General features: G+C 39.8%; 1 protein-coding gene and 2 pseudogenes across 3 annotated transcripts in view; 1 reads left to right on the forward strand and 2 right to left on the reverse strand.

Moving 5' to 3' along the window:
- The window catches only part of ZNF407 (zinc finger protein 407), a 475,812-nt gene that overhangs the window by 445,134 nt on the left and 5,187 nt on the right, over nucleotides 1–25,491 (reverse strand). The gene's annotated exons all lie outside the window — the stretch shown is intronic.
- LOC141580760 (tubulin beta chain-like) lies at nucleotides 1–25,491 on the reverse strand (annotated as a pseudogene).
- LOC101053296 (large ribosomal subunit protein eL21-like) lies at nucleotides 15,129–15,614 on the forward strand (annotated as a pseudogene).

A 25,491-nucleotide genomic window follows, 5' to 3' on the forward strand; every position in this document is an offset into this window, starting at 1 on the left:
TGAGAGCTTACAATGTAACAGATACGACGACAAGACCACACATTGCCTAAAACAGATAAATTGTCCAAACCAGGGCAGCTGCTTCCGGTCAAGATTAAGTCACAGGGGCTGGATTTACTCTTAGGCCTCAAGCAACTAAAAAAAAGTAAATAAAATCTACGAAGCAACAGTGCAAGAGAGATGACGTAAGACACCAAAGGACAGTCATTCCTGAGACAAACACACCAGGTGAGCCTGGCTTACTGCCTGAAAAAGTACACAGACCATAGCACAAGGAGGGGCATTGTAAGTTGAGGGCAAAATAAAGGAGAGGAGAAAGGTGCAGAGAAAAAGAGGCCCAGAGATCTGCAGAGGTGAGGTCCCAGGAATCCCTATCAAGATACAGAGCCCTGGGCTGGGGCATGGTAGCTCATACCTGTAATCCAGCACTTTGAAAGGCTGGGACAGGTGGATCACAACCATCCTGGCCAACATGGTGAAATCTTGTCTCTACCAAAAATACAAAAATTAGCTGGGTGTGGTGGTGCACACTTGTAGTCCCAGCTACTCAGGAGGCTGAGCAGGAAAACTGCTTGACCCCGAGAGGTGGAGGTCACAGTGAGCTGTGATGGCGCCACTGCACTCCAGCCTGGTGACAGAGCAAGACTCCGTCTAAAAAAAGTGAGAAAAAAAAAAGATACAGAGCCCTGCTATCCTTCCAGCAAGATGCCTCATGCCCTTTCACAGTTGGTCCTTGGTAACACCAACCCACCACCACACAACCAATGTTCAGAATTCTTCCACAATACATGAGTTTTGCCTGGTCTAGTAAAATGGAACCATGCAATGTGCTCTGTGGCAGAAGAGTGGTCCGGCTTCTTTGGCTCAGCCTGACGCTTTTGCTGCATGTGTGAGTAGCATGTTCCATTTCACTGCTGGGTAGGAGTACTCAATAGATGCACCACAATTCTGCTGACAAGACATTAGAGCTGTTTCCTTTTATTGCTATTACAAGAAAGTTGATGAGTATTCTTAGTTCAACAAATATGTACTGAGCACCTACCAAATGGAAAGGACTGTAATGATATGAACGCACTCATGCACTGGGAGCCACATGACACACACCAGTGACCTCAATACAAGGCCACGCATGATCATGTGTACAATACAAACTAAGATCTAAAGCAGTACACATGAGCAAGAATATTCACGTTTTTACAAACATATTTTTTCATTCTTTCGTGTACATATCAAGGAATGGTACTGCTGGGTTATATGGTACATGGAGGTCCAACTTTATGAGAAACTGCCCGACTGATTTTCAAAGTACCTGTACTGTTTTGTATTGCTACCAGCGATTTATAAAAATTCTTTTTGACCCACACCCTCACCAACATTTTATATCAGTCTTTTAAGTTTTAGTCACTCTAGTGCATATGGTTTTAATCTCCATTTCTCTGATGGCTAGTGATTGCATTGAATACTTTTTAATGTGCTTCGTTAGTCTTTTGGCTGTTTCTTAATTTGGTTGTTTTAATGTTGAGCTGCTTATATATTCTGGATATAAATCCTTTGTTAGATGTATGTTTAACAAACATTTTCTCCCTTTTCATTTGATTAATGGTGTCTCTGATAAACAGAAGTGTTAAATTCTGATGAAATCAATGCTTTTTGTGTTATAGTTATTTATGTGTCTTGTTTATTTTCTGTCTCTCCATGCTAGACTGTAAAGGCATGATTTATTTTATCCAGCCATATATCCCAAGAGTCTAGAACAGTTTCAAATACTTGTAAGGTAGGTACTAGAATGAATGAATGCCTCATTGTGATATAAGAAATATCTAATATCTAAGTATTTACAGATGAAATTTAAAATGCCTGCAATACACTTTAAAATAGTCCAGGAGAGGGGCATAGTGAAGTGATGTAATAATGATTAAAGCTGAGTGACAAGCACATGGGGATTCATTATATTATTCTGTCGACTTTTGTATATGTCTATGTTTATATGTATAAATATATATAAATATAATGTTTAAAAATATCTGTAACAGAAGTTCTGCTTAAAAACATTGTAATGCTTAGTCTAAAACAGCAGGAATTCCCTTTCGACACCCAGTCTAACCACCTCTTCATCTGCAAACACTGCTGCAATACACAACTGTCGCTTTCACTAGGCACCAGCAGGAGTTCCATCTTCCAAATACATGAAGAGAACACACAACACCACATTCCTTAGGGAAGACACACACACACACACACACACGCACACATACACTTACACGCACACATACACACACACATACACTCTCTTCCTCTCTCTCTCTCTCTCTCTCTCGCTTGGAGTGAACATTCTGTTGAGAGCATCTGACTCATATTTTTACAGACAAAAGAATGACAACTACATGAATGCACAGAAGCAAAATAATGAGATCCTTAATCTTCCAAACAATAGTTCCAAGAATTTTAAAACAAAAGGAAAAAAGTTTCTACATATGTTATTTCACAATAGAATTTCTAAACTAATAAAATAACCCAACATCTCACCCTATCAAGAAATAACAACAAACATTCAACAAATAAATACTGAATGCCTACCACATGAAAGGAACCGTAGTGATACAAATGCACTCATGCACTAGGATAATATTCTGTGGGAGCCACATGACACACACCAATGACCTCATACAAGGTCATACATGATCACGTGTACAACACAAATCAAAATCTACAGCAGTATACAAGAGCAAGGAATCATACTTCCAAGCACAATATTTAACTCAGACAGCAAAAGTATCCTTTGAGCCTAACGTTGAGGAAACTAAAACTTTTCCTTTGTTGAGGGGGCAGGCAGGAACAGTTAAACATCTCAAGGAGAAGAGAGCGATTGGGCAAAGCCCTAAAACACAAATCATGAGCACATAAGAAAGCTCTCAGCCATCCAAAGGGCCACAGCACTGGCTTTCTAACACAGACTAACTTAGAAAACTGGTAGCTGGTTGACAAGGCCCAGACCACAGAAGGCTCCATCTTAAGAGCTGGATTTTATTCAGTGGTGCCAATGGGGAGTCACTGAGACACAGCACTGCTTTAGGAAGATTAAGTTTTCAAAATGCAAGACATACTGAAGGCAGAGACAGTCTAAAGGCAGAAAGAGCTCACTGTAAGAATTTAAGTTACACAGTCCAGACCTAGAATGATGTCAGTAGCAGGGACGCAGAGTGGTTTAACAGTATATCAGAGTCATCTAGAAGGGATTCAGCAGGTGCGAAAGTTTATGCTGATGTAAAAATTGTTTTTAACTCACTGGGAAAGGTTACTAGAACAAGTGGCATATTACCAACGGAGCCAGAAAGGGTGTTTTTTTTAAAAAACGAATTCAAAAATCATCCAATTGGGACAGTTTAAGGGCTCGTTTTTCTGAGGCAGATTTCATGTCATTCACTCAACAAACACACCATGAACCAGAAAGCCCCTCTGATTCTCTCCAGAACAAAGTGAAAACAGGCAGGTAACTCGCTGCTAGCTCTCAGAGGAAGGTGTGATCTTCCTTTCCCTCTCTAAGTACCAGTGCTCGTGAACCAGTGGAGAAGTAGAATGAGCCTCAGATTTCTTCCCACAGTAACGTTTCAAGATTGAGAAGACCTAGCAAGTAGCTAGACTAAAATAACGGGATTTGTTATTAAAGCCAGTCTTCTTAAAGCGTTACATTTCCTATTCAATCATCAATTCCCATTCAACATCCCTCTTCACTGTGCCACCAATATTCCCCAAGTATCCATCTTACCCAAACACTCAAGCTGTTGTTCCTTGACTATAGACATAAGTTACATAGAGCTTTAAGATCTTAATTTTTACTTATAAATTATTAATTCACTCAGAAATTGTCACGAAAGAAATCCATGCTTAGACTGAAATTGTTCTCTGCCTATGAAAAAGAAAATGTTTCAAGAAAGAATTCAAAAGACTTTTTGAGAACAATAATTTAAAAAAAAAATCAAGCACAGCCTTCTGATGACACCTGCTGGCCGCTTCTCACAGGACTTTGCTTTCTGCGTATTAAAGAAGGTATTCTGGGAAGAATTTGACGATCAATTATTTCAGTCAAATGAAACCCTGTCCTATGCGAGGGCAGCATGCAGGACATTTCCCCCCATTTTTGTCCTTCTGTTCCCCTTTTCACCCATTTTGATCTCTCTTCACTTCTCTCTATGCCTTTCTTCTTCCTAAGGAGTATCCATGAAGTGAGCTGCAGCTCTGGCTCTGGAACTCTCTCATGTGCACACACTCACACTCACACACACGCCCACTCATACTCACACTCACACATGCAGTCTCACATGCGCACTCACACTTAAGCAAGCAGTCTCACTCACATGCACTCACACTCAACATGCATCACTCACATCTGCACTCACACATTCACAGACACACACAGACTCACATTCACATGTACGCCCACGCACTCACACATACACTCACATATTCACAAACACTGACAGACATGGACACATTCACACTAATACACACATTCACACTGACATGCACTCAGATATACACACACTCACAGATACAGATACGCATCTGCACTCACACATGCACTCATTCACACGTACACATATGCACACACACATTCACTTGCACATTCACAGACACACAGACTCATTCACCCTGAGACACGCACTGAGATACATACACACTGACACATAGACACAGATATACATATGCACTCACACGCATTCATGGATACTGACATTCACACATTCAGACACTAAAACACTCAGACACTCATAGGCTTCACATACTCACACACTCAGATTCACACATTCAGATACACCCTCACATGTACTCACACACATCAGATATATTCACAAATTCAGATACACAGACACTGACACAATGACACACATACTCACACTCTCACTGACACAAATACATGCATTCACAGATACTCACACACACACACAGACAAACATCGCTATGATGATACCATAAAGAACCCATCCTCAGCCAGGCACAGTAGCTCACGCCTGTAATCCCAGTACTTTGGGAGGCTGAGGCAGGCAGATTACCTTAGGTCAGGAGTTCGAGACCAGCCTGGCCAACATGGAGAAACCTCCTCTCTACTAAAAACGCAAAAATTAGCTAGGCGTAGTGGCAGACGCCTGTAATCCCTGCTACTCAAGAGGCTGAGGCAGAAGAATCGCCTGAACCCAGGAGGTGGAGGTTGCAGTGAGCCGAGATCGTGCCATTGTACTCCAATCTGGACGACAGAGCGAGACTCCATTTCAAAAAAAAAAAAAAATCCTCCCCCATCCTGCCCCATCTCACCCTTCGCTCTTCCTAGACTCACCCACATTCATCATGCAGGCAGTGTGGCGTTGTCACCAGGCCCACGGTGACTTCACTCAGGGTACATGTAACAGGGCATGTGCGCATACACACACGTATGAAAACCCCGTAGCGGTCTTTTGTTCTCTTTGGGGAGTCCAAAAAAAGGATGAACCCCAGAAGTGATGACTGCCCTCTAGCAGGGATTCTCTGCTCCTCACAGGGCAAGGCTGGACAGGTAGGGCTGCCCACAAGCTCCCTGTGAGCTGCAAGGGCAACAGCTGGGCAAAGTCAGAGTCAATGGAAACTAGTGGACCACTCACATCTCCTTCATCTATCACTTCACAGCTGACTTCCTGTCGAAAATGTGTCTTACGCTTATAGTACTACCTCATTTAATATTGAGCTACCAAGTCCATGCATAAAGTCAGCTTAATATTAACTGTAGCTATGAAATCCCATGTGTACAATCTGAGGGTAACTAAAGGGTGTGTACTCCAGCCTCTCCCCCCAGTCTCCTCCCAGCAGAAACTCACTTTATAACAGAGATCACAAAATCAAGTATCTCACCCTGCAAAGGAGAAAAAAAAAACTACTCTTCCATGAAAATGTACAACTGCAAGTTGTGCAACCTCATCTATGAGGAGAGAGTATACAACACCCTAAAAACCCATTCACTAGATAACACCAGAGGCAATTTTACCACACGTGGATGTGTGATAGGGTCTGGCTTCTTCTCAACAGGACTAACACATAAACACTGTGGTCCAGGAAACCCACCTCCTCACAGTCCTGAGAACAGGCTAGAGTACATTCCTAACTTACACATTTGAAAAGTTGTTCATTTTTCTACCCAGGAAAATGCCTTTGGGTGGTTTAAAATGAGTGATCTGAATTCCCTTCCTCTTGAGTGTGGACCTGTTTGTAATGGACAAAAAATAGTGGAAGTGACGGTGTTGCATGCTGCAGACGAAGTCCCACGAGGCCCTGTGCTTCCTGCATGCCCTCCCCTAGGGTCAGTCTGTCCAGTGCAAGCCAGTACCGTGTAGCAAGGTCGTGTGAGCAGCTGTGGGGAGGCCCATGGGGCGAGGAAATGAGGCCTCGGACTCAGAGCCAGCGAGGAGCAGGGGCTCCTGCCAACAGCCAGAGGGGAGTGAGCCCTCTCGGTAGCACATCCTCCAGCCCAAGAGAAGCCTTCAGAGGACAGCAGCCCCTACAACATCCTACCTGCAGCCATGGACAGACCTGGAGCCAGAAGCACCCAGACAAGCCCGCTCTCAAACTCCTCACCCACAGACACTGACAGATGACAAAAGCTTCTTGCTTTAAGCAACTATGTTTTGGCCAAATTGGTTATGTAGCGACAGGTAACTCTTAAAGGACCCTTCTCTCTCCTTTCTATCTGTCCAAGATACGGCTCAAGTTCATATCCCCTTTGTATATTTTATATATATATATATAAAATATATTTCCTTTCCCATCCGCTTCAACCCTTAACAAGAATTTTCTGTACTAGTACAATAGTATTAAGGCACACAGGAGGATGTCAAGAAATTTTAACTGAAAGATTTATATGAAATTCATATCAGAGGCAGAATTGCTTTCCAACTATTTTAAAACTTTAACAAAATGACATTTATATTTGGATCTCTCCCACTACCAAAATCAGATTTGATCCAGCTTTCAATAAAAAAGTGACACAAGAAAAATCACGATTAATTAAAGAGCTAACTAATAGAGTTAACAGGCAGAAGTGGGGATGGTTAATGGGTACCAAAAAAGGTGGGGAAGAATAGGAACTAGTATTTGATAGCACAACAGGGTGACTACAGTCAGTAATCATTTAATTACACATTTTAAAATAACTTTATAATTAGATTGTTTGTAACACAAAGTATAGATGATTGAAGTGATGGATACCCCGTTTTACATGATGTAGTTATTACTCATTGCTTGCCTGTACCAAAACATCTCATATACCCCATAAATATATACACCTACTATGTACCCAAAAAATTAAACATTAAAAAAAATAAGATATAGTAGAGTGAGCTTTAAATTTAGATTTCTATGGAAATAGGGGGAATATCTTAACATTTCCTGAAAAATCTGCTCAATTTGGATGGAGGCATTTGTCAAAGAGGCCCCTAGAATCTCCTTAGCAAGGGGCCTGCCTTGGAGGTAACTAACCATGTATTCCTTCCCAGATTGTCTCAGACATTTTAGCAGCCTACAATTCTCATAGCCATAGCCCCAAACCTACATAGCACATACATGTAGAGCCACAGGACATCACAACTGAATGAGTCACAATCCTCTGGCCACTTAAACGCTATCTAAGTCTCGCACCTTCACCTGGCAGGAGGCCTTCAAGCTCAGGGGCCTCTGTTCATGGGATGTGGACCTGAGCAAATACCACCTCCAAAGTAACCTGCATGCCACATTGAGCTTGACCCTAGAAAGAACTTTCTCCAGCCAGAGTCCAAGGGCACCTTGAAGGCAAAGAGGCTAGAACTACATGCTCCCACGCCCAGGTGGTCAGAGTATAGTAAAATTCTCACTCAAGTCAGAATAGAATATTGTTTGTACTCCAGAGGACACACGTTATATATCAAATATCCAATTCAATTTTGTCTACAAGTTGTTGAAATATTTCCTTAATGCTCAAAATGAGAGCTAAGACAATCGCTAAAAAACCATACTGACGGGGATCAAACCATAGTGACCAAAACAGAATAGGCAGACCATCACTTCTTTCGTTATCAAAGATTTCCACCTATCCAGCACTCTTCATGCTGATGTACTACCAGCTTTATAAAGCAACAAATCAAATTTGGCCTGCAAAATTAGCACAGCCATCTCACCTGGCAATCCCTTTCTTTAAAACTTTCCTATATTCCAAGCACTATTTTCCAAATATACTAAATTGATCCAGTAATAAAATTAATTGTATGACAACCTTATATCAGCCATCTCTGACAAATATATCTTTTGTAGTCAGAGACATTTATCAAAAAAAACTGAAATTTAATATCTCTCCATTCAAAAAGTATTTTTAAAACCAGTGTTTTGTTGGCATTTCCATCAAATTTTTTTTTAATTATTGGGACAGAAAAACAGGGAACAAGAGAAAGGAATGGTAACTATGAGTTAAGCAGAAAGTGAAAAAATTCAATGCCATTAGAAGCAGACACCTAGGATCGTTTGTATCTTATGCCATTTGAAAAAGGTTGTTTTATTATCAATGTAACTAATCACAATGAAACCATCTCGTACAACTAAAGACATTATAATGAATTTTCTTTACAGCTACAGAGAAATGGGATTTGCTGTTTCACATCAAATAGAACAGGCTGTATAAATTCTTCTTCCTATTTATTGTAAAATATAATTTCATCTATAAAATCAGTCATGAAATATTAAAACTGAAACAACAGAATTTACAACCTTTACTTAATTTAGTTTAAACGGTCTATTCACTAAAAAAGGTAGGGGAAGGTGACATGTGATAGAGCCCCTCCTTTCTCATTAAGTGTTTCCATTAGACCCTTTATTTTCAAAAATTTATAAAGCGGCCATAAAAAAAGCATTCCAAGATAAAAGTTAGTATATGTTCCTTAAATTTTCCTTTCATCTTTTTCAAAAGACAAGAGAATAAAGCATATAACATAGGAATGTCAAGAAAAGCAAAGAGAATTAGGAGGATAAAATTAAAGAAACATAATAAATTTACAGTGAAAATGTTTAACACGTTTGAGAAAGAACACGAAGCTTCAGTAAGGACGCCATGGCTTTCATCCCAACTGTACCAATAATAAGCTGTAGGACACAAAGCAGCTCAGCGACTTGGCTGAGCCTCCGTTTCCTAGCTTGTACAGCGAGCAAGACGGACCAAGATTCCTCAATTCAACAAGAAAATACCTTCCCAATATCAAGGAGTTGTTGAACGAACACTCAAAAAGTAGAAAAAAGTATCTTAATAATGGATTTGGTTTTTGTTCCAGGAAATACCGGAAGAAAATAGTATTTCCAAAACGTAAATCTGGGGAAAATAAACCACTATTCTTGCTTAGATTCACCAGGTCCATGAGAAGAAATGGAATACAATGGCTAATCAAAGAACTGCAGGGGATAAAAGACAAAAGCTACTAATTTTGGACAAAATCTGAAAAGTACAGTAATTCTAAAGTCAATAAGCTAACATGATATAAAATTATCAAGCCTTAAGATGTATGGAACATAAATTATTAGCTATCGAGGATATGAGTTTTAAATACATTTAGAAAAGAGAAAAACTTTAGTATTACATTTTTTAATGGATATAGTTCTATCCAAGTCCATTTGTATAATAAGGTTAATAGTTTTTTCCTCTCCATGGTAAAATTGTAAGTAATCTTTTTCTCTTCTTCTTGGCACTTTTCTATACTTTCCAAAATATATTACTTCGGGGGGAAGAGGTGACTGAGTGGGAAGCTTTAAAAAATATCTCTACACGTTAATGAAGTAATAAAAATAATGACTACTCTCAATTAAAAAAAAAAAAAAAAAAAAAGCAAGTCCTTCGATGGAAATACATTTGTGACTAAGGTCCTCAAACTAAACTCAGAAACAAAACTTTCAAAAATGAAAGTCAGAAGGTGACTTGCTGTAACAGTCAGAGATCCAGGGATCCAATTTGGTCACTCATCTACACCAGGAAAGTTACCTTTGGTTCACTGGACCTCACATTAAATACTCAAGAATGCGCAACTGGGAAGTTGCAGGGAGGACGGCCTGTTAACAAGGAACACACCCAGCATGGAGATCTTGGGCTTTAATATTTAATAATATTTAATATTATTCCCCACTAAAAGCCCACTGGGAATTTCAAGAAATGGCTGATTCCAGGGCTGGGGCAAGGTTCGCACAAAATTGGAGCATCTGACAGCAGAAAGTGGGGAAATATTTTAAAGAAAAAAAAGATAACACAAAGACATAGGACCAGCTTGATGGGGCTTGCCACTGGCCAAATGTGGGACAATTTGAGCACCCATATAATGCAGTCCCATTAAACCATTACAAGTAGGAATGAATAAGCCCAGTTCAAGGACTGAATGATAGGCAGCTGGAGGGATGGAGAGATGGAGAGGGGGAGAGAGGAGCAAAAGGATGCCTCTGTCTATAGAATAAGGCTGAGGGCCAACTGGTAAATATGGAGGGAGTGCTGGAAATAGAAAAGCATATTGGCAAAGACTGTATCTAGCAAGAATCATCAAGGGATGTTAAATCTAGGGAGGACGTTTTCGATTTGGAGCCAAATGCCTACATGGTGTTAAAGCATCTCCCCACAACTAGCTTATTAATTACAAGGGAAAAACAAACTCAGTAACTGTCCAGTGGATAAACTGGCACACACTGCCTGCAGGATCAAAATCAACATCCTCAACGAAGGCCAGATGGACACAGTGTGTCTCCAGACGTGACCCCTTGAGAAGGGCATAACATCACCTATGCATTACTGCAGCCAACGAAACCTCCAGCTAATGAAGAGGAAACAGCAGGTGACACAAAATGAGGAATGCGCAAGGAACGTATTGTTTAGAGAAGAGGAAAAAAAAGGTGGCGAGGACTGCGTTCTTCAAAAATGTCATAAAAGACAGAGAAAGGCTTTATAAAAATATCTAAAGAAAGCCTTCATATAAAAGTATTCCAGATTAAAGAAGGCTAAAGATACATGAATTGCAAAGCCTGTTCTCAGACTGGATCCTGTGCTGGCAGGAGGAAAATGCTATTAAGGACATCTTAGTAAAACTGACAAAAAGCACCAACTATTATAAATATATAAAACTAATTTATAAATGTATAAAACTAAAAATAGCACCAGAGTCATGTAAGAGAAAAATCCCTATTCTTAAAAGATGTAGACTGAGTGTTTATGGGTAAAGGGTCACACTGTATTTATATTACTCTCAGTGGTTCAGGAGAAAAAGTAAAGTGTGTGGATGTGGATGCACGCGGTGGGGGAGACAGTGCAGATGTGAACAAGCCAGAGTGGGAGGAAGCAGCAAAGCAAATGTGGAAACGCAACAACGGGGGACCAGGACGAAGGTTATCCAGGTGTCCCAGAAACACTGTCTGCTTTTATTTGTGCATTTTTAAATAAATTTCAAATCGTTTCCAAATAAAAAGTGGAAAAAACAAAAACAATCAGAAGGGTGGTAGATGGGTGGAGGAAATGGGCTGGCTTTGTACATATGACTTACAAAGACCTCTACAACATCTCTAGAAACTGTCAGAAGGGTCAGAAGAATATAAATCTCCCTAAAAGCAACAGAGTTTTTCTTAGACCTGACAAAACCTTTACTCCACTTAACAGCTCTTAGTCCGCAAGAAGACTTCAAGGAATCCAAAAAGCTCTATCTTCAACTGAGGGTTTACTGAAAATTATACCCTTCCTAGTACAGCTTTGTCTCTGTACTAAGAAGTTGAACTCCTTTGCCATTTTAATCTGTCAATTCCTGTCCACTGTGGTGAACACCAGTCTTAAAACAGAGTCCTGAGTGACACTATTACAAACAGAATGTTACATTTGAAAGGACTGCATGGGTTTTTTTCCATTACTGGCAAAACTGGTTAATGTGTGCTGCATTCAACAGTATCAGCCATCGAGGAAAGGTAACTGTTCCTCTTGTTCCATTAAAATTTAAACAATTAAAACTATAATAGGGGCTGGGTACAGTGGCTCACACCTGTAATCCCAGCGACTCGGGATGCTGAGGCAGGAGAATCACTTGAACCCGGGAGGTTGCAGTGAGCCAAGATCACACCATTGCATTCCAGCCTAGGCAAGAGCAAAACTCCATTAAAAAAAAAAAAAAAGCAGTCCTTTCCCCATTACTGGCAACCTTTCACAGATGGCATCACAAGTCTTCAATTACTTATTTTCACACATGAACAGTGGCCCCCTTCAGATTCCATGTCTAAGCAAATATTGCAGTCTACTAAAATGGCCTAAATCTATAACAGTACTCTTCTCATTCTGAAGAACAGACAACAGAAATGTTAGACGGGAAGAAGGAAAACCACAGAATATGAATTTCCTTCAAATCCATACTCTGCCATTCCTTTTAGATTTGGATACAGTGGCTAGAAGCAACCCAACAAGAATTTAATGCCCTCGCATATAACTGCTATAATACTTTAACTTTAAAATGGCTCAAACATGATAAAAGTTTTTATCTCATTCTTGAAAAGGCAGGTATTCTTCGTCAGCAGTCTGCTTCAGTCTGTGAGTCAAAGATCCTGGTTCCTTCCACCTTGAAGCTCCTTCCACCTTGAAGTCTTTGAGCTTTCTCATTCCTTGCATCCAGCTGACAGAAGAAAGTCTGCATGAAAGAGATAGCTGGCTCATTGTTTCTGAACAGCCTTCATGTGGAAGTGGTATCTATCACTTCCAATCATATCTGCTTAGCTGCAAAGGAGTCTGTAAAACATAACCTGGAATTGTGCAAAGGGAAGAAATGAAGTGGGTAGACAGCTAGCCATCTCTGCCACGTGTCACTCCAAAAGTTATCATGTTGCTTGTCATTCTGCCATTCACGAAGGCTTTTAGCCTGTTCAAGACTTACGAAAACCTTTTTCTCAGAAATGCAACTGGAAAAGCATCCCTAGTGCTATTACTTCCACATTTGTAAAATAAGAGAATTACAGACAATACCAATCATTTATAAATCTAGCTAATCATAAAAAATATGAAATCTCTAGGTCTTACCCATGAAAAGATTCTGATTAAGAAAGTCTGGGGCAGGGACAAAAATCTGTACTTTTTTAAAGAGTTCCCTGGATGATTCTTATGAACCAGATTTGGGAACAACTGGACTAAAATCTCTCCTAACTCTTCAAAAAAACGAATATCCACTTTTTTTTTTTTTTTTTTTTTTTTTTTTGCTATGAAAATGTTTTATTAGGTCAAACTACTTGCTATGAAAATGCTTTAAAATGCAGTAGGAGGAGATGTAAAGACTCAAAGAAGTCTGTAGTGACAATGGCTATCAGAACACACTAAAGAATCCACACTGCTTCCCCTTTTACCTAGAAAAGGAAGCTTTTGGCCACTTCCTCCTCCTCAGCACACTCCTCAACTCCTCCTCCTCAGCTGTGGCATCTTGGTATTGCTGGTATTCTGACACCAGGTCATTAACGTTGCTCTCGGCCTCGGTGAACTCCATCTCATCCATGCCCTCGCCCGTGTACCAGTGCAGGAAGGCCTTGCGCCTGAACATAGCTGTAAACTGCTCAGAGATGCATTTGAAGAGCTCTTGGATTGCTGTGTTGTTACCAATAAAGGTGGCCGACATTTTTAGCCCCCGGGGTGGGATGTCACAGACAGCTGTTTTCACATTGTGAGGGAGCCACTCAGCAAAGTAGCTGCTGTTCTTATTTTGAATGTTGAACATTTGCTCATCCACCTCCCTCATGGACATGCGACCTCTAAAAAATGGCAGCCACGGTTAGGTGGCAGCCATGACGGGGGTCACAGGCGGCCATCATATTCTTAGCATCAAAGAGTTGCTGAGTCAGCTCAGCCACGGTACTGCTGGCTGCCCTGGCTGGTCAGCATATTTACCAGACACAGTACTGAGGTGAAGAAAACAAGAAGCGAAAGAAGTGTGTGTGTACTGGGGGTAGGAGGCGATAAATGAATCGGGAAAAAGCATACATGCACTATACTTAATAGGGCTATCACATAGGGACTCCAAAGACATTGACCTCCATCATCACTTGCCACATAAAATTACCCTGAATGCAACTTTTAGCAAACATAGCTCTGACCTACCACCTTGAAATCCTAGGGTGTTACAGTGAAATATAGTAAAACACCACCCATATTGAAAACCAGATTTTGTACCCTGAAGATTCTTAATAAAAATTTGATCCCCTTTTTGGAAGCTGTAATTTCTACTCCCTATTCTTTCTAAGCTATTTTTAAAAGTACATTACTACCTTAGTTAACATTATAATGGTTTTGAAATTATATTTTAAATTAACATGCACTCCTATAACTGCTATTCCTCATTTTATAATTGATTCAATAATCATATATCAAATTCTGACCCATAATTCAGGATCAGCAGAAATCACAAGTGAATTACACACTTCCAATGAAGAAGTCTGTTGTTTGTTCTAGGTTTAAAACACTAAGTTTCCATTATATTTAATAACTGAAAAGCATGCTGGGCTTTGGTTACATTTGATGATTAAACTGGCATTACTCCAACTGTGTTTAATTCTTTTCCCTATTAGGCTTCTTATTACCTTGTTTTTCTTTAAAACGACTACGTGGGTTTGTTTAATGGGAAAAAAACACAGCATAAAAGGGAAAATTAAAGAGAAGTATGAACATCAAACACACTGAAAAGCACTGAGAATTAAAATTGAGAGTTGCTAAATTTAGCAAAATGTAACTGAAACTATAAGAGCTGAAGTACCTCAAATCTGTTTAAGAAACCTATGTTCTATATTTGCCCATAAGGGATCTCCTAGAAATACATGTGTATGAAATGCAGGCATCCTTGCCACAGAAGGAGTCTCACGGGCTGTCAATTTCTTAGTGAGGCGCCGATTCTACCAGAAAGTATGACATTCTATAACTACAAATACTTGACGGTTCTCACAGTTTGAATAATTTCAGCAGTCAATATCATAGAAAAATAGTAGTACTATTTGGATCCACAGGACAAGTAATTTCACTTCTAGAGTCATCTTTTTATTTTTCCTATATTTGTTAATTTTAAAGAGTAGCCCTTTCAGCCGGAACCGCCATCTTCCAGTAATTCGCCAAAATGACGCACACAAAGGGAAAGAGGAGAGGCGCTCGGTGCATGTTCTCCAGGCCTTTTAGAAAACATGGAGTTGTTCCTTTGGCCACGTACATGCGAATCTATAAGAAAGGTGATATTGCAGACATCAAGGGAATGGGTACTGTTCAAAAAGGAATGCCCCACAAATGTTATCATGGCAAAACCGGAAGGGTCTACAGTGTTCCCCAGCATGCTGTTGGCATTGTTGTAAACAAACAAGTTAAGGGCAAGATTCCTGCCAAGAGAATTAATGCGCGTACTGAGCATATCAAGCACTCTAAGAGCCGAGATAGTTTCCTAAAACGTGTGAAGGAAAATGATTAGAAAAAGAAAGAAGACAAAGAGAAAGGCACCTGGGTCCAACTGAAGCGCCAGCCTGCCCCACCCAGAGAAGCACATGGTGTGAGAACCAATGGGAAGGAGGCTGAGCTGCTGGAACCTATTCCCTATGAATTCATGGCATAACAGGTGTTAAAAAAATAAATAAAAGACCTCTGGACTGTTAAAAAAAAAATTTTTTTTTAAAGAGTAACTATAATATGATGGCTTAGGATAAGGTTTACAGTAGAAGCAACCTTGATTTAAGAAAAGTCCCACAATATAAGATAAATATGACAAAACAAAGTTATAAAAGGCTAGAAAAAAAGGGCAAATGTTGATTCCCCAAATGTGCCCCCCACCCTTATTAGCAAGAATTGCCTAAGTGAGTAAGTATGATTTCCAGAATCCTATGGGATGTGAACTGAAAGATGCACTCCTTAGAAGTCACTTAAACTCAATATTCAAGAACTAAAATCAAAATGTGATTAATTACTTTTTATGCTTTAAGGACTAGTAATCTCCTAGAATGACAAAGTCATGTATACTGGTTTAAAAAAACCTACTAAGAATTTTTTTTTTAAAAAAGGAAGTAAATAAACCTTTTACCAGTCTTCTTTCACACTCCATTTATATCATGATTTTTGTTTTCTGCCCTTCGGATCTCTCAGACATACTATTTTTGCCTATGCTTGTCTTCTTCCTCTGACCCTGCATGGCAGTGATTCAGAGTCAGACTCTCTCTGTGCCTGATCTCCCTGTGCCCATGGACAAAGGACCTCTTCTACAAAGCAAGAATAACACCTTTAATAACACTTTTACTAATGCCCACCCCACAGAGTCATGGCAAGATGCAATCTTATTTTATTTAATGGCATATAAACTCAGCATGTTGCATGCTCAGATCAGTGCCTGGCACACACTAGATGCTCTGTAAGTATTAACAACAATTATCATTGAATTCAGTCTTCTTTTTCATGTCTCTACTCCTGAAAGTCTTTACAGGAGGTGAACTGAGGAGTTAAGTTCTCTTCATCTCCATCACATCTTTCTCATACAAACTGAAAAGTCCCTACGTAGATAGAGTATGCAAAATAAAAAAATCATAAACGTTTTTGATGATTTCGTTTTTGAGATATTTGGTATGTATAAGAAACTACTTTTAATATGTGTAAAGTTGTTATGCAAAACGTAACAAAATCCTGAGTGCAGATAACAGTTTAAGAAAACAAATTATCTTTAATAACTTCTTCCTCTGTGTTCCTGTATCACCTTCCTTCTTACAGTTGTCCACTTACAGTTATACATACAGAACTTGAGTCCTGTATGTATCATTTACCTGCTTTTCTTTATTACTTTATCATATCTGTATTTCTAACAATCTATAATTTTGTTTTTGCATGTTTCTAAACTTTTAAAAAGGGAAAGAACTGTGCATTCTTCTACAAGTAGCTTTTTTCCCCTTGAGATTATGTTCCAGCTGCGTTATTATCCTTGGTGATGAATGCAGCTAACATTCATTCAATCTCACTACTGTACAGGACTTCACTATAGGAGTATGATACAATGCCGGCATCTGTTCTCCTCTGATGGACATTGCTCCCAGTCTTTCCTTTTACAAAAAGTCTGACTCTGAGCATCCTTGCACATGTCTCCAAGCACTCATATGCATGAGTTTCTCTAGGGCAATAGTTTTCACATTTCAGCATCACATTCCCTAGAGGGCTTGACATTCAGAAACCTGGCCCATCCTCAAAGTCGCTGATTCGGTAGGTCCACAGCAGAGCCCCCATGCTGCATTTCGAAGAAGTTCCCAAATGATGCTGTGAAACAATTCCAAAACCACAGCTCCAACATAGAGACTGAGTGGAGTTAATGGGTCAAAGGATACATGTATCTCAACTTTACCAGATACTCTCAAGGACAGCGTATCACTGTCCCACCAGCTTTATATAAGCATTCCAGTTGTTTCCTGTCCTCCCAACAGTATCGTCAGACTTTTCACACTGCTGCCAACCTAAGGTGTAAGAAACTATACACTCTTTGGTCCTAATTTGCATTTCCAATTACTAATGAAGTTGAGCATTTCTGCATTCAAATTCCTCTTCTGTAAAATGCCTATTTAGGTCATTTGTCCCCTTTTCTGTTGTTCATACTGATTTGTAATCACCTTCTGGAAACTAACCTTTTATCAGTAATATGTACTGAGTATGTCTATTCTCCCTGTGACTTGTCCACTTTCTTGATGGTTTTTCTTAATAAACAAAAGCTATCAATATTGTCAAACACACTGATCTTTTCCTTTATGGTCTGCACCTTCTGTGATCTTTTTAAGACCCTCTTTCCTAAACCAGAGTCATACAACTACTCTCCCAGATTGTCTTCTGAAAGTTTCATAGTGTGCCTTCTATATTTAAGCCTTTAATTGACCTGCAGTTGACTTTTATGAGTAATGTGAATTAAAAACATATCCCACCCTCAGGAAGTTTCCTGTTTGGTAAAGACCACATGTAACTTTAGAGAGGATACAAAAAGTGATGGAATGTTGATTAGGTGTTAACCATTACCTTATTGAGGTTTATTCTGCTTTCTCATTGAGACAAACAAAAAATTGGAAAATTTCACATGAACATTTGGAAGGTTATTTGCAAACTGTAGTCAGACTATGATCCCCACTCACTACACTCCAGGAAGAAACCTTAAAAATGTCCCAAAATATTTAAGTCTTATTCTAAAAAACTAAAGAGTTAAGCATTGGGAAAGCACAGGAAAATGAACATCCTCAAATGGTACTAGTTGGATAATTACCTATCTGGAGGGTAATCTGCTTGCACACACATGCGCGAGAAACAGAAAAAGAGAGAAAGGGGGAGAGGGGAAATGTGTGTTTCAGGATGTTCACCATGAAATGTAGAAAAAAAACTGGAAACAACCTAGTATCCAAAAATGGGGGACAGCTAAAAGTAAAGCTAATGTGGCAGTCCATCTACTTGAATACTGTTCGATTACACAAGCTCCACATTCATGTGAAAAGACGTTCACAAAATTCTGGTAACTTGCAAAAGCAGCTAAGAGAATGCATTTATTTATTCATCAAATATTTATGAGTGCCTTGTGTGCTGCAAGTCCCAAAAAGGTCACTGGTAAACAAAAAGAGATTTGTTCCCTGCCTCCAAGAAGCTTACAACTCTGTGAAGGAAACATCCAATGTGTTTCTTCCAATGTGCCCCAGTTGGGACAATAAAAAAATATGTTTTGAGAACAGAGACAATTTATATGCAAACATACATAATATATACAGCAATGCCATCCACATGATCTACAAAGAAAATACATCTACCCAGCTCTATGAACCACCAAATGGATAAACCCCCGATACTTAGAGCAACTACCCGGTGATGAACTAAAACACAGTTATGCACCACCTAATGATATTTCAGTCAACAATGGACCACATACGTGATGATGGTTCCATGTCACTATAATGGAGCTGAAACATTTCTATTGCCTAGTGACATCACTTAGTTGTGGTAATGTATTAGCACAACACATTTCTCATGTTTGTGGTAATGCTGGTGTAAGCAAACCTACTACACTGCCAGTCATATAGAAGCGTAATCTCCTAGGCCTTCACATTCCCTCATCACTCACTCACTGAATTACCCAGAGCAACTTCCAGTCCCACAAGCTCCATCAAGGTAAGTGCTCTATACAAGTATACCATTTTTTATCTTTTATACTATACTTTTACTGCACCTTTTCTATATATGGATAGACTTAAATACACAAAACACTTACAATCGGGTTACAATTGCCTACAGCATTCAGTACATTAACATGCTGTATGGGTTTGTTGCCTAGGAGCAATAGTCCACACCATACAGCCCAGCTGTGGAGTAGGCTGCACCATCTGGGTCTGTATACTCTGTGACATTCACACAACAATGAAATCACCTAGTGAGGCATTTCTCAAGAATGTATCCCCACTGCACAAATGGGGAAAGTCATTCACTGAAGACAAATGTGAGTCAGAGCGCAGAACCACAGCAAAGGAAATGGTCAAACAGCTTCCTCTGCTTCCAGTTCAATACTGATTGACTGATATCAGCAAATACATGTCCTTCCAACATCCTAAACCTTTACCCCTCCCTGCTATGTTTGGTTCTAAGGAATAATAACAAACTTTCCCAAGATGTGAAATATCTCACAGTTAAGGTCAGACTCAAAAGATTCTGACATTATGTTTGTTTCAAACGTTTTGCACCAAAATTTAAAAAAAAAAAAGTATGAATTATTAATTACAAAGAAAAAATGTTTAACCTCAGAGTACAAAAACCTGACACATCACCTCAACCAAGAGATCAAAGTTCACATTCTCCAGAAGAAGACATATCTACATCACATGCTTCCTGATATGATGCACTGACTGGGACATGACTTCACTCTTACGCTATTCCCACCAAAAATGCTTCAACCTCAATCATGAAAGAGCATCAAACAAATCCAAACTGAGGGACATTCTACAAAATAACTGCCCAGTATTCTTCAAAAGTATCAAAGTCATGAAAGACAAAGAAAACTAAAAGAACTGACCAGCCATGGTGGCTCACACATGTAATCCCAGCACTTTTGAGAGGTCATGGCTGGGCGGATCACTTGAGGTCAGGAGTTTGAGACCAGCCTGGCCAAAATGGCAAAATCACATATCTACTAAAAACACAAAAATTAGCCAGGCATGGTGGTGCACGCCTGTAATCCCAGCTATTCAGGAGTCTGAGGCAGAAGAATCGCTTGAGTGGGAGACAGAAGTTACAGTGAGCCGAGATGAGCCACTGCATTCCAGCCTGAGTGACAGAGCAAGACTCCATCTTCCAAAAAAAAAAAAAAGAAAGAAAGAAATCTAAAAGAACTATTACGGGCTGGAGAGACCAAGGAGACATGATAACAAAATATAATGTGGGATGCTGGGTTGGATCCTGGACCAGAAAAAAAAAAGATATTAATGGAACAACCAGTTAAATTCAAATAAATGTTTTAGATTAGTTGTTATCAATTACCTGGTTGCAATCATTGTTTTATGAATACATGAGAACAACAAAGGATGCTGGCCAAAATGTACATACATAGGAACTTTCTGGACTATTTTTGCAATTTTTTTTCCTAAAATTATTTCAAAGTAGAAAGTTTTAAAAAGTCATTTCAGATGAAAAAGAAAAAAGGGAGGGATCATTCACGGACTCTAACATAAAAATACGCTATGTCTAACTTTTGTGCTAAAAATGTCCAATAACTACAAATAAGGATTAAGCTGGAATAAATAAATTGCAATTGTTCAGGAAAGAGCCTGTGATTGGGATCCTTTAGAGAACAGAGTAACTCTCTAGGGCACAGAAGTCTCTCCAGACAAATGACTTCTGTTATTTCCCTTTTACTCTTTTAATTCATTTCAGCTCATTTATTTATCATCTACTGGGGACATGTGAGTGTGCTAGGGCCTGATGAAATTTTTATATATTAAAAAAGGGATACTGAAGTACACAAAATAACAGAAAAAAGCATAGAATAAGAAAACCAGAACTAATTTTTCACTCCTGTACACTCTAGCAATCAATCTGGACACCCTTTCACAGTAAATATTGCAAAGACTGGGCCTCAGAGCACAAACTTAGTCCTGCCAATGGCCAGTGGTCCTGACAAATAGAATTAGCTCCAAACTTACAACTGGAAGTGCCACAGCAACTCTGTGAGAAATACTCCATTCCGCTTTTCTTCCCCACCTAATCACTACATGCATTTCTTTTTTCTAACATAAAGTTTAAAAACCAGATTCTCGGAGCACTAGGGAAAAGGTTAGTCTGGTATAAACCTAGGAAGGTTTAATCTCTTCTTAGAAGTGGCCTGAGAGATCAAAGCCACATCAGGTGATGCTGAGGCTGGAGAAGTGTGGTCTCAGGAAGGCAGCTGCAAAGTCACCTGGGAACTTGCCAGAAATGTAGATTCTCGAGCCCCAGCCCTGGCCTGCTGAACCAGTTTCTGGTGGATGCCCAAACCCTCTGGGTGACTCTGATGCACATTAGGATTAAGAACTACCAATGGAGGAGCAAAAAGACCAGCTATAAATCAAGAGGCCTAACTTCTATTCCTTGTTCTACAACTAACTGTGAGACTGACGAGTCACCTGCCTCCTGTAGGGCATAGCTTTCTTACTGGACAGTGAGGGGTCAGAATTGGATTGCCACAATCCTTACTCCCTCTAAAAGCTGACCACCCTATAGGAGCAGTCATTCCTCTGAGGCCTGAAAGTGAAAAGACCACCACTAGTATTTCGCCAGATGTTTCTCTCTTTCATCAAAGTGAAACAATTAAAATTTCTTCATCAACTGGTCTCTGAATTACACTTGATACATCTAAAGCTATTTCTTCTATTTTAAATAAAGTTGCATTTACTTTGCTTTAGCTAATGCCATCTAAACTCTAATTTTACAGTTTCTCCAGTTTAATTCTGTATCAAATTTACTTTGAAATAATACCAAAAATTCCAAAAAAACGGACACTCAAATGTCAGCCACAGTTCAGGACTGTGCTCCGTGTAATCACGTAAAGAACATGTGCGATGAGATCACAAAAAAATCAAACAAGTATGAAAACCAAAGAATTTTTACATGTATAGATCTAGGCTGGGCACAGTGGCTCACACTTGTAATCCCAGCACTTGTAATCCCAGCACTCTGGGAGGCTGAGGCAGGAGAAATTACTTGAGCCAAGGAGTTCAAGATCAGCCTGAGCAACATAGCAAGACCCCGACTCAACATAAATTTAAAATATGTTTTTAAAAATATATATAAACCTAGGTATCTCCATTATTTCATAAGAAACTGGTTCTTTCCAGGTTTTCTTCATAATAATTCTAAAAAGCCCCTTTCCAGATAGAATTCAGCATTACAGACACATGGTAAGTTTCAACCTGAAACTCATTACAAATCAATTACTGCATTTATTTCACACAGATTTTCAAATTTCATTTTTAAGATCATCATTTAGCTATTAAATACAAAAAGGATCTCCCAGAAGTTTTTCTTCTTTTCCTTAAACCCCTCTCCATTTATTTACTGGAAAGGCTCCTCACGTTCACACCAGGACCAGGCCCGCCGCCAGGGATCCCTGACAATCTGGGGGTTCAGGGCGCTCTGGCGTGAAACCATGGCCTCTTTCCTCACCGAAAGTTTACAGAAACAATTATTCTGCAGGTAACTTCATCGGGCTTAGGAAGTCGGGAAAGGCTCTGATGAAGAACCCAAGGACCACAGTCCCCACCCATGCTCCAGGAACTACAATCTCCTTGTCACACGAGCCCAACAGTAGCACACACAGATGCAGGCTGGGGTTTTTGCTGGTTTGGCTGGGTAAAAACATACCTTTCTGGTACGCCAAAGCATGTCCCACAATTCTATCTTACTGGGTTAATAACAAAGCTTATTTTTTAAGTTAAAAAAATGCGGTTTTCATAGAAATCTTATAAAAAGTTATATAATTACCTACTGTCTTAATATGTATAAAGCATATAATTTCATGTTTTCTTGACAACTCAGGGTAATCAACCACCGTACTGGGCAGAAAACCTTTATTGTTACATACGAGGAAACAAACTTCCTATTGTTTTGTTAATTTTTAATTTTTTCAAACTCCTTATGATATGTGCTTAATTCATGGCATAGGCAGTACTGCTATGACTGCTGTTGGTTGACAGTTATAATAGAGTGGGGACTGGCTTTGTGTCAGCTCCTATATAAAGACTTACCCACATTCTACCAATTAGCACTCAGGCAAACTCTGCAAGATAACACACATTTCATAGTGAAGCTACTGAGGCTCAGAGAGATTCAGAGACTTATCTGATGACACACAGCCAGAAGCTACAGACATCAGATCCAAGACCCATGCTTCCCAGTCCTTATAAGGTTAGGAAATGGTTGGATTGGAGACCTCACTCTAAGTAACCGGGGGTGAAGGAGGTACTCTTCAAGACTGAAATCACTGATGAAATGTCTTTTACCCTAGAAATGGCACTGGGAAGGCAGACCCTAAATATCAAAGAATGGACTCCATTTCTTTTGTGGTGTGGTGAGCAGTGAGCGAAATGGTTAACAAAACCCTTTCCCTGATACATGAAAATTAAACTGTTAAACCATCTGGCTCTGTTCCCTCTGGTAACCTAATAAGGGGAAGAATGTCAACTCTGTCACTAAGCGATACTGCTTATTGTAAGAATGGCCCAACTGTAAACTGCATCTGGACTTCGAGGAACTACGCATGAACTAGAAATATCTGATGTGAACATCATGCTTCGGGTGCCCTGAGGATGCAAGGATTCTTATGAATGGTGAGTGTCCTATGAATAAAATGTAGTATATACCTCAAAGGATTTGGAGGACTGAACAATATATGTACAGACGCATCTGGCACAGTGTTTACATAAAGAGCTCAAAAACATTATTACTCCCATTGAATGATATATTTATTATCCTCCACCAACGATCCTAAAAGCTACACCTGTGTAATATTCAAAAGTACTCCCTATGGGGCAGAAGATGTCACAGATAAGACTGTGCCTACATCCATGATGCGGCAATTGCGTCCCTGCACTGGAGCAGCCACCTGTAAAGACAGTGTCTGTACAGCTGTGTAGACTGTTGCAAGGACCGCCCCCGAGAGAAGATCTGTCACTCTGGGCTGGCAAGCTGTGGCTCTCATTCCTCCCCTTCTCCACGGACTGTGCAAGTGTGGCCTATGGAGGTTTTGGGAGTGTGAGTTAAACCTAAACCCCTGGTAGCCATAGCAGATGAGCCACGGATCAAAGTGCACATGAGAAAGCTTCTGGGATAGGGAAAAGGGAACTCGCCACAGGGATGCAAAACAGGAGCTAACAAGGAGAAAAACTAGGCAAGGACCCATCTAAAGAACTCTGTGGAATCCCCTGAATCCCAGGGAGCAAAAGAGCTACAACGGAATCAAACTCTGTACTTTGTGAAGAGGTGTCCTCTCTAATCTCTTCATTCCCCTCTTCCTTAGTGACCCAGAGAATTCTCATGGTTTTGATTCCCATCCACTACCCATGACACTCAAATTTTTATCTCTAGCCAATGGCTCTGTAGGTACCAGACCCCCAAGTCCATTTGGATGTTACACGCATTCATCAACTTCCCCCACAAACTTACTCCTTTTTCCTTTGTTCTTTATGGCAGTAAATAGCTTTACAACCCATCAAATCACCAAGCCGGAAATCCTTAATGCCCATTAATAAGAAAATGGTTATATAAGCTAATACATCCATAACACAAAATATTACATAGATGTAGTAACACTGGAAGCTCACCAAGACATCCTGTTAAGTCTGAAATTACTTAACAGTAGTCACCTCTGGAAAAGTGCCTGAAATCAGGAAGTACTTATTCTCTCCAGTGCTTGAATGTTAAGACAAAAACTAACAAGCATCAAAAAAAAAAAAAAAAAAAAAAAAAGCTTAAGAATAGAGGATTCTTCTCTCCATGAAGAACCTTTCAGGTACTGATTACCTAGCCTGCCTTACCTGGTTGGGCTTTACTGTCTGAACTGCTGCACGGAGAGAAGACACTGTTGTCACTTGCTTTGCTCACATTAAAAGTATGGGCACTTCTAGAAGGTAACTCAAGAAACTGTTCATAGTGATTGTCTCTGGAGAGCAGCCCTAGGAGTCTGAGGCATCACTGCACTATTTGCAATTTTTCACTGTGTGCATGCATGGCTTTTTCAACTGTCCACAACTAGATAAATAACTGAAGGGCGGCGGGGACTTCCTTTCCTCTGAGAAGTCTCCCTAAACCTTCTTCCAAATTAAAGCAAGATTCCTTATCATCAACTCTCATAGCATCCATGCAGCACAGTGAGTGGTACAGGACTCAACCCTTTCTTTAAATAAATGCTAAGACATGAACAAATGCATGAACCCGTTATTGGCTCCCCAGTGTCCTTAGAATATACTCTTCAA

The sequence above is a fragment of the Saimiri boliviensis genome, chromosome 13 (genome assembly GCF_048565385.1).
Source record: "Saimiri boliviensis isolate mSaiBol1 chromosome 13, mSaiBol1.pri, whole genome shotgun sequence".
NCBI classification, from domain to species: domain Eukaryota; kingdom Metazoa; phylum Chordata; class Mammalia; order Primates; family Cebidae; genus Saimiri; species Saimiri boliviensis.